The sequence below is a fragment of the Arachis hypogaea genome, chromosome 3 (assembly GCF_003086295.3).
Source record: "Arachis hypogaea cultivar Tifrunner chromosome 3, arahy.Tifrunner.gnm2.J5K5, whole genome shotgun sequence".
NCBI classification, from domain to species: domain Eukaryota; kingdom Viridiplantae; phylum Streptophyta; class Magnoliopsida; order Fabales; family Fabaceae; genus Arachis; species Arachis hypogaea.
This window is the reverse complement of record NC_092038.1, coordinates 71,003,976-71,012,270: the sequence shown is the minus strand read 5'-3', so window position 1 is coordinate 71,012,270 and position 8,295 is coordinate 71,003,976. Positions and strand designations below refer to the sequence as shown.

The 8,295-nt window shown below is 40.1% G+C and overlaps 1 non-coding gene across 1 annotated transcript; it reads left to right on the top strand.

The window, feature by feature from the left end:
• The first annotated feature begins 7,618 nt into the window (after nt 1-7,618).
• On the top strand, nt 7,619-7,726 carry LOC112793287 (small nucleolar RNA R71). The gene has a single exon (XR_003197987.1). It is a non-coding gene; the product is annotated as a small nucleolar RNA R71 (small nucleolar RNA).
• The last annotated feature ends 569 nt before the right edge of the window (nt 7,727-8,295 follow it).

Below are 8,295 nucleotides of genomic sequence, written 5' to 3'. Positions count from 1 at the left end.
CCATTCTTGTTGATACATTAGAGTAGTTAGTTGATTTGGTCTCCATTGACTCTATGTGACCCTAAGTGTTGACATAGGACTTATGGATTGAAATCAACTATGCCTACTTGACTTATCCTCCATGTAGGGTTGACTAAGTAGGATTAACTCTTCATAATCATCATGTGTTTGTGGTCAATGGCTAGGATAGGTAACCTTAGCTCTCAATTACTTGCCAAGAGATTTCTTGCACTTGAAGTTTCCTTTCCTTGCATTTAATTGCTTTGACTTTTATTGTTTTGATCTTTAATTTCTTGCATGTTTAGTTTTCACACTCTTGGTTGAGAAATTGGGTGTTTGGATGAAATTGAGTTGTGGATGTCCATTCCGCTTTGTGTGAGGATTGTTAATTGGTTTGGTTTCCCTTGACTCTAAGTGACCCACTAGTGTTGACTTAGGACTTGGGGATTGGAATCAATTATGCCCGTTTGACTAATTCTCAAGTAGGATTGACAAATCGAGGTTAATTCCACACAATTGCCATGTATGTGGTCCATAACTAGGATAGGAATCCTTAATTACCCATTTCTTGCCAAGAGTCCTTTTTAGTATTTAATTTCCATTTGCATTGCTTTTAATTGCTTTCCTTTTAATTCCATGCATGTTCATTTAATTTCTTGCCATTTATATTCCTTGCCTCTCCTGCAATCCTAATTCCCCATGCTCCCTCATAGCCAATAATTGATCACCTTAATTGCAACTCCTAGGGAAGAACAACCCGAGATTTAATTACTCTCGGTTACTTTAAATTTGAATTCACATTTGATTGTGAGGATTCATTGTTGTTTTGGACTATGCTACTAATGAATTAATGCTTGTTTTGATTGATTCCAAACTATACAAGACTTATCACGTTATCACCAGAATTTCTAGTTTGTGTGCCCACGCATACTATCGTACTTACGCACAGAGCAGAGGGTGGGATAATACTTATGTGTACGCACACCCTGGAATTTTACAAGTTGTGTGTACGCACAGTAATGATGCGCACGCATAGGCTGGGAATTCATTCTTATGCGTGAGTACGTCGTGCGCGTAAATTGTGATCATCAACAATGGCGCCAATAGACTTGGAGCTCTCAAACGTGAATCACACTTTGTCACAACTTTTCACAACTAACCAGTAAGTGCACAAGGTCGTCCAAGTGATACCTTATGTGAGTAAGGGTCGATCCCACGGAGATTGTTGGTTTGAAGCAAGCTATGGTCATCTTATAAATCTCAGTCAGGCGAATTCAAATGGTAATAATGGTTTTCGAAAATAAAGATAAATAATGCATAAAATAGAGATAGAGAAACTTATGTAAATCATTGGTGGAAATTTTAGATAAGTGTATGGAGATGCTTTGTTCCTGTTGAATCTCTGCTTTCCTACTGCCTTCATCCAATCTTTCATACTTCCCATCCTCTCAGTAAAAATGGTCCAAATGCTCTGTAAAAATGGCTACTTCCCATCCTCTCAGTAAAAATGGTCCAAGTTGTATGTAGGGCATCACCGTTGTCAATGGCTACTTCCCATCCTCTCAGTAAAAATAGTCCAAATGCTATGTCATAGCACGGCTAATCATCTGTCGGTTCTCGATCATGTCGGAATAGAATCCAGTGATTCTTTTGCGTCTGTCACTACGCCCAACACTCGTGAGTTTGAAGCTCATCACAGTCATTCAATCCTTGAATCCTACTCGAAATATCATAGACAAGGTTTAGACTTTCCGGATTCTCAAGAATGCTGCCAATGGGTTCTATCTTATACCACGAAGATTCTGATTAAGGAATCCAAGAGATATGCGCTCGATCTAAGGTAGAACGGAAGTGGTTGTCAAGCACGCGTTCATAAGGACGGATGATGATGACTGTCACGGATCATCACATCCATTAGGTTGAAGTGCAGCGAATATCTTAGAATAAGAATAAGCTTGAATCGAATAGAAGAACAATAGTAATTGCATTAATTCTTAAGGTACAGCAGAGCTCCACACCTTAATCTATGGTGTGTAGAAACTCCACTGCTGAAAATACATAAGTAATAGTGGTCCAGGCATGGCCGTGAGGCCAGCCCCCAAAATATGATCAAGGGATCAAAAGATAATCCAAAGATGATAATACAATAGTAAAAAGTCCTATTTATACTAGACTAGCTACTAGGATTTACAGAAATAAGTCTAAGTGCAGAAATCCACTTCCGGGGCCCACTTTGGTGTGTTCTTGGGCTGAGCTTGAGCTTTACACGTGCAGAGGCTTCTCTTGGGGTTAAACGCCAAGTTGTAACGTGTTTTTGGCGTTTAACTCTGGTTTGTGACGTGTTTCTGGCGTTTTACTCCAGAGTGCAGCATGGAACTAGCATTAAATGCCAGTTTGTGTCATCTAAACTCGAACAAAGTATGGACTATTATATATTGCTGGAAAGCCCTGGATGTCGACTTTCCAACGCAATTAAAAGCGCGCCATTTGGATTTCTGTAGCTCTAGAAAATCCATTTCAAGTGCAAAGAGGTCAGAATCCAACAGCATCTGTAGTCCTTTTTCAGCCTCCTATCAGTTTTTTACTTAGGTCCCTCAATTTCATCCAGAAAATACCTGAAATCATAGAAAAACACACAAACTCATAGTAAAGTCCATAAATGTGAATTTTGCATAGCTAGATCCTACTAAAAACTACCTAAAAACAATGCCAAAAAGCGTATAAATTATCCGCTCATCACAACACCAAACTTAAATTGTTGCTTGTCCCCAAGCAACTGAAAATCAAATAGGATAAAAAGAAGAGAATATACTATAAATCTCAAAATATCAATGAATATTAGTTCTAATCAGATGAGCGGGACTTGTAGCTTTTTGCTTCTGAACAGTTTTGGCATCTCACTTTATCCTTTGAAGTTTAGAATGATTGGCATCTATAGGAACTCAGAGTTCAGATAGTGTTATTAATTCTCCTAGTTAAGTATGTTGATACTTGAACATAGCTACTTTTATGAGTCTTTCTGTGACCCTAAGCACTTTGTTTTCCAGTATTACCACCGGATACATAAATGCCACAGACACATGACTGGGTGAACCTTTTCAGATTGTGACTCAGCTTTGCTAAAGTCCCCAGTTAGAGGTGTCCAGAGCTCTTAAGCACACTCTTTTTGCTTTGGATCATGACTTTAACCACTCAGTCTCAAGCTTTTCACTTGGACCTGCATGCCACAAGCACATGGTTAGGGACAGCTTGATTTAGCCGCTTAGGCCTGGATTTTATTTCCTTGGGCCCTCCTATCCATTGATGCTCAAAGCCTTGGATCCTTTTTACCCTTGCCTTTTGGTTTTAAGGACCATTGGCTTTTTCTTTTTTCTTATATATATATATATATATATATATATATATATATATATATATATTCGCCATTTTTTTCGCAAGCTTTGTTCTTCACTGCTTTTTCTTGCTTCAAGAATCAATTTTATGATATTTTAGATCATCAATAACATTTCTCTTTTTCATCATTCTTTCAAGAGCCAACAATTTTAACATTTATAAACAACAAGATCAAAAATATGTACTATTCAAGCATTCATTCAGAAAACAAAAAGTATTGTCACCATATCAATATAATTAAACTAATTTCAAGGATGAATTCAAAACTCATGTACTTCTTGTTCTTTTGTATTAGAAACATTTTTCATTTAAGAAAGGTGAAGGATTCATGGAATTATTCATAGCCTTAAGACATAGACACTAGACACTAATGATCATGTAACAAAGACACAAACATAGAAAAAACATGAAGCTCATAAACCGAAAAACAGAGAAGTAAGAACAAGGAAGTTAAGGAATGAGTCCACCTTAGTGATGATGGCACCTTCTCCTTGAAGGACCAATGGTGTTCTTGAGCTCCTCTATGTCTCTTCCTTGCCTTTGTTGCTCCTCCCTCATAGCTCTTTGATCTTCTCTAATCTCATTGAGAATGATGGAGTGCTCTTGGTGTTCCACCCTTAATTGGTTCATATCATGACTCAATCCTTCTAGAGAAGAGTTGAGTTGTTCCCAATAGTTGTTTGGAGGAAAATACATCCCTTGAGGCATCTCAGGGATTTTTTGATGATGAGCTTCCTCATGCGTCTCTTAAGATCCATAGATGGCCTCTCTTGTTTGCTCCAACCTCTTCTTAGTGATGGGCTTGTCCTCTTCAATGAGGATGTCTCCTTCTATGACAACTCCAGCTGAGTAGCATAGATGGCAAATGAGATGAGGAAAAGCTAGCCTTGCCAAGGTGGAGGGCTTTTCGACTACTTTGTAGAGTTCTAGAGAGATGACTTCATAAACTTCTACTTCCTCTCCAATCATGATGCTATGAATCATGATGGCCCGATCCACAGTTACTTCAGATCGGTTGCTAGTGGGGATGATGGAGTGTTGGATGAACTCCAACCATCCTCCAACCACATGCTTAAGGTCCAGTCTTCTTAATTGAACTGGTTTGCCTTTTGAGTCTCTTTTCCATTGAGCTCCTTCCACACATATGTCCATGTGGACTTGGTCCAACCTTTGATCAAAGTTGACCCTTCTAGTGTAAGGGCGTGCATCTTCTTGCATCATAGGCAAGTTGAATACCAACTTTACATTCTCCGGACTGAAATCTAAGCATTTCCCCCAAACCATTGTAAGATAATTCTTTGGATTCGGGTTCATACTTTGATCATGGTTCCTAGTGATCCATGCATTGGCATAGTATTCTTGAACCATTAAGATTCCGACTTGTTGAATGGGATTGGTAAGAACTTCCCAACCTCTTCTTTGGATCTCATGTCGGATCTCCGGATACTCATTTTTCTTGAGCATGAAAAGGACCTCAGGGATCACCTTCTTCTTGGCCACAACTTCATAGAAGTGGTCTTAATGGGCTTTTGAGATGAATCTCTCCATCTCCCATGACTCAGAGGTAGAAGCTTTTGTCTTCCCTTTCCTCTTTCTAGAGGTTTCTCCGGCCTTAGGTGCCATCAATGGTTATGAAAAAACAAAAAAAGATATGCTTTTACCACACCAAACTTAGAATGTTGCTCGTCCTTGAGCAAAAGAAAAAGAAAAGATGAAGAAGAAGAAGAGATGGAGGAGGGGGAGAGTGGTGTAGGTTTCGGCCAAGGGGGAGAAGAGAGGGTAGTGATGTGTGAAAATGAAGAAGGAAGAAAGGGTCTATATAGTGGAGGGAGAGGGGTAGGGTTCGGTCATGTAGGGTGGGTTTGGGTGGGAAAGAGATTTTGAATTTGAAGGTAGGTGGGGTTTATGGGGAAGAGTTGATGGATGTAAGTGGTGAAGAGATGATGGGGAAGAGAGATCGAGGTAGGTGGGGATCTTGTGGGGTCTACAGATCCTGAGGTGATCCTGTGGGGTCCACAAATCCTGAGGTGTCAAGGATTTACCATCCTTGTACCAATTAGGCATGTAAAACGCCCTCTTCATGAAATCCTGGCGTTTAACGCCAGACTTAAGCTTGTTTCTGGCGTTAAACGCCCAGATGTAGCATGTTTATGGTGTTTAACGCCAGCCTGATGCTTGGTTCTGGCGTTAAATGCCAGCTTTCCTCAGGGTGTAATCCTGGCATTTAAACACCAGACTGTTGCTTGTTTCTGGCATTCAACGCCAGATTCATGCTCTGTTCTGGCGTTGAACGCCAACCAGATGCTCCTTACTGGCGTTTAAACGCCAGTAGGCTCTTCCTCCAGGGTGTGCTGTTTCTTCTGCTGTTTTTGATTCTGTTTTTACTTTTAGCAATTATTTTGTGACTCCACATTATCATGAACCTAATAAAACATAAAAGAACAATAGAAAATATAGATAAATAAAATTTGGGTTGCCTCCCAATAAGTGCTTCTTTAATGTCAATAGCTTGACAGTGAGCTCTCTTGGAGCTTCACAGATGTTCAAAGCATTGTTGGGACCTCCCAACACCAAACTTAGAGTTTGAATGTGGGGGTTCAACACCAAACTTAGAGTTTGGTTGTGGCCTCCCAACACCAAACTTAGAGTTTGACTGTGAGGGCTTTGTTTGACTTTGTATTGAGAAAAGCTCTTCATGCTTCCTCTCCATGTTTACAGAAGGATAACCTTGAGCTTTAAACACAAGGTAGTCCCCATTCAATTGAAGGAATAGTTCACCTCTGTCAATATTAATCACAGCTCCTGCTGTGGCTAGGAAGGGTCTTCCAAGGATGATGTATTCATCCTCCTCCTTCCCAGTGTCTAGGATTATCAAATCAGCAGGGATGTAAAGGCCTCTAACCTTCACTAACACGTCCTCTACCAATCCATAAGCTTCTTTTATTGACTTGTCTTCCATCTCTAATGAGATTCTTGTAGCTTGTACCTCAAAGATCCCCAGCTTCTCCATTGCAGAGAGTGGCATAAGATTTATACCTGACCCCAGGTCACACAGAGCCTTCTCAAAGGTCATGGTGCCTAAGGTACAGGGTATTAAGAATTTACCAGGATCTTATTTCTTTTGAGGTAGAGTTTGCTGAACCCATGTATCTAGTTCACTAATGAGCAAGGGAGGTTCACCTTTCCAAGTCTCATTACCAAACAACTTGGCATTCAGCTTTATGATGGTTCCTAGATATTGAGCAACTTGCTCTTCAGTTACATCTTCATCCTTTTCAGAGGAAGAATAATTCTCAGAGCTCATGAATGGCATAAGAAAGTTTAATGTAATCTCGATGGTCTCTATGTGAGCCTTAGATTCCTTTAGGTTCTCAATAGGGAACTCCCTTCTGTTTGGAGGACGTCCCATGAGGTCTTCCTCATTAGGGTGCACGTCCTCCCCTTCCTCCTTGGATTCGGACATTTTGATTATATCAATGCCCTTGCACTCTCTTTTTGGATTCTCTTCTGTATTGCTTGGGAGAGTACTAGGAGGAGTTTCAGTAATTTTCTTACTCAACTGACCCACTTGTGCCTCCAAATTTCTAATGGAGGACCTTGTTTCACTCATGAAATTTAGAGTGGCCTTGGAGAGATCAGAGACTATGTTTGCTAAGCTAGAGGAGCTCTGCTCAGAATTCTCTGTCTATTGCTGAGAAGATGATGGAAAAGGCTTGCTATTGCTAAGCCTGTTTCTTCCACCATTATTAAAGCCTTGTTGGGGCTTTTGTTGATCCTTCCATGAGAAATTTGGATGATTTCTCTATGAGGAATTATAAATGTTTCCATAGGGTTCACCCATGTAATTTACCTCTGCCACTGCAGGGTTCTCAGGATCATAAGCTTCTTCTTCCGAAGATGCCTCTTTAGTACTGTTGGATGCATTTTGCCATCCATTCAAACTCTGAGAAATCATGTTGACTTGTTGAGTCAACATTTTGTTTTGAGCCAATATGGCATTCAGAGCATCAATTTCAAGAACTCCCTTCCTCTAAGGCGTCCCATTCTTCATAGGATTCCTCTCAGAGGTATACATGAATTGGTTATTTGTAACCATGTCAATGAGTTCTTGAGCTTCTGTAGGCATTTTCTTTAGGTGAATGGATCCACCTGCAGAATGGTCCAGTGATATCTTAGAGAACTCAGATAGACCATAATAGAATATATCCAAAATGGTCCACTCTAAAAGCATATCAGCAGGACACTTTTTAGTCAACTGTTTGTATCTTTCTCAAGCTTCATAGAGGGATTCACCATCTTTTTGCTTGAAGGTCTGAACATCCACTCTAAGCTTGCTCATCTTTTGAGGAGGAAAAAACTTGGCCAAGAAGGCTGTGACCGGCTTATCCCAAGAGTCCAGGCTATCTTTAGGTTGAGATTCCAACCATGTTCTAGCCCTGTCTCTTACAGCAAAAGGGAAAAGCATGAGCCTGTAGACTTCATAATCTACTCCATTAGTCTTAACAGTCTCATAGATCTGCAAGAATTCAGTTAAAAACTGATAGGGTTCTTCTGATGAAAGTCTATGGAACTTGTAGTTCTATTGCATTAGAGTAACTAGTTGAGGCTTCAGCTCAAAATTGTTTGCTCCAATGGCAGGGATTAAGATGCTTCTTCCATAAAAGTTGGAAGTAGGTGTAGTATAATTACCAAGCATCCTCCTTGTGCCTTCACCATTGTTATTGGGTTCGGCCATATCTCTCTCTTTTTCGAGATTCTCTGAAAGATTTTCTCTGGATTGTTGTGCTTTAGCTTCTCTTAGCTTCTTCTTTAGAGTCCTTTCAGGTTCAGGATCTGCTTTAACAAGAATGTCCTTGTCCTTGCTCCTGCTCATATAAAAAAGAAGAGAACAGAAAAGAAGAG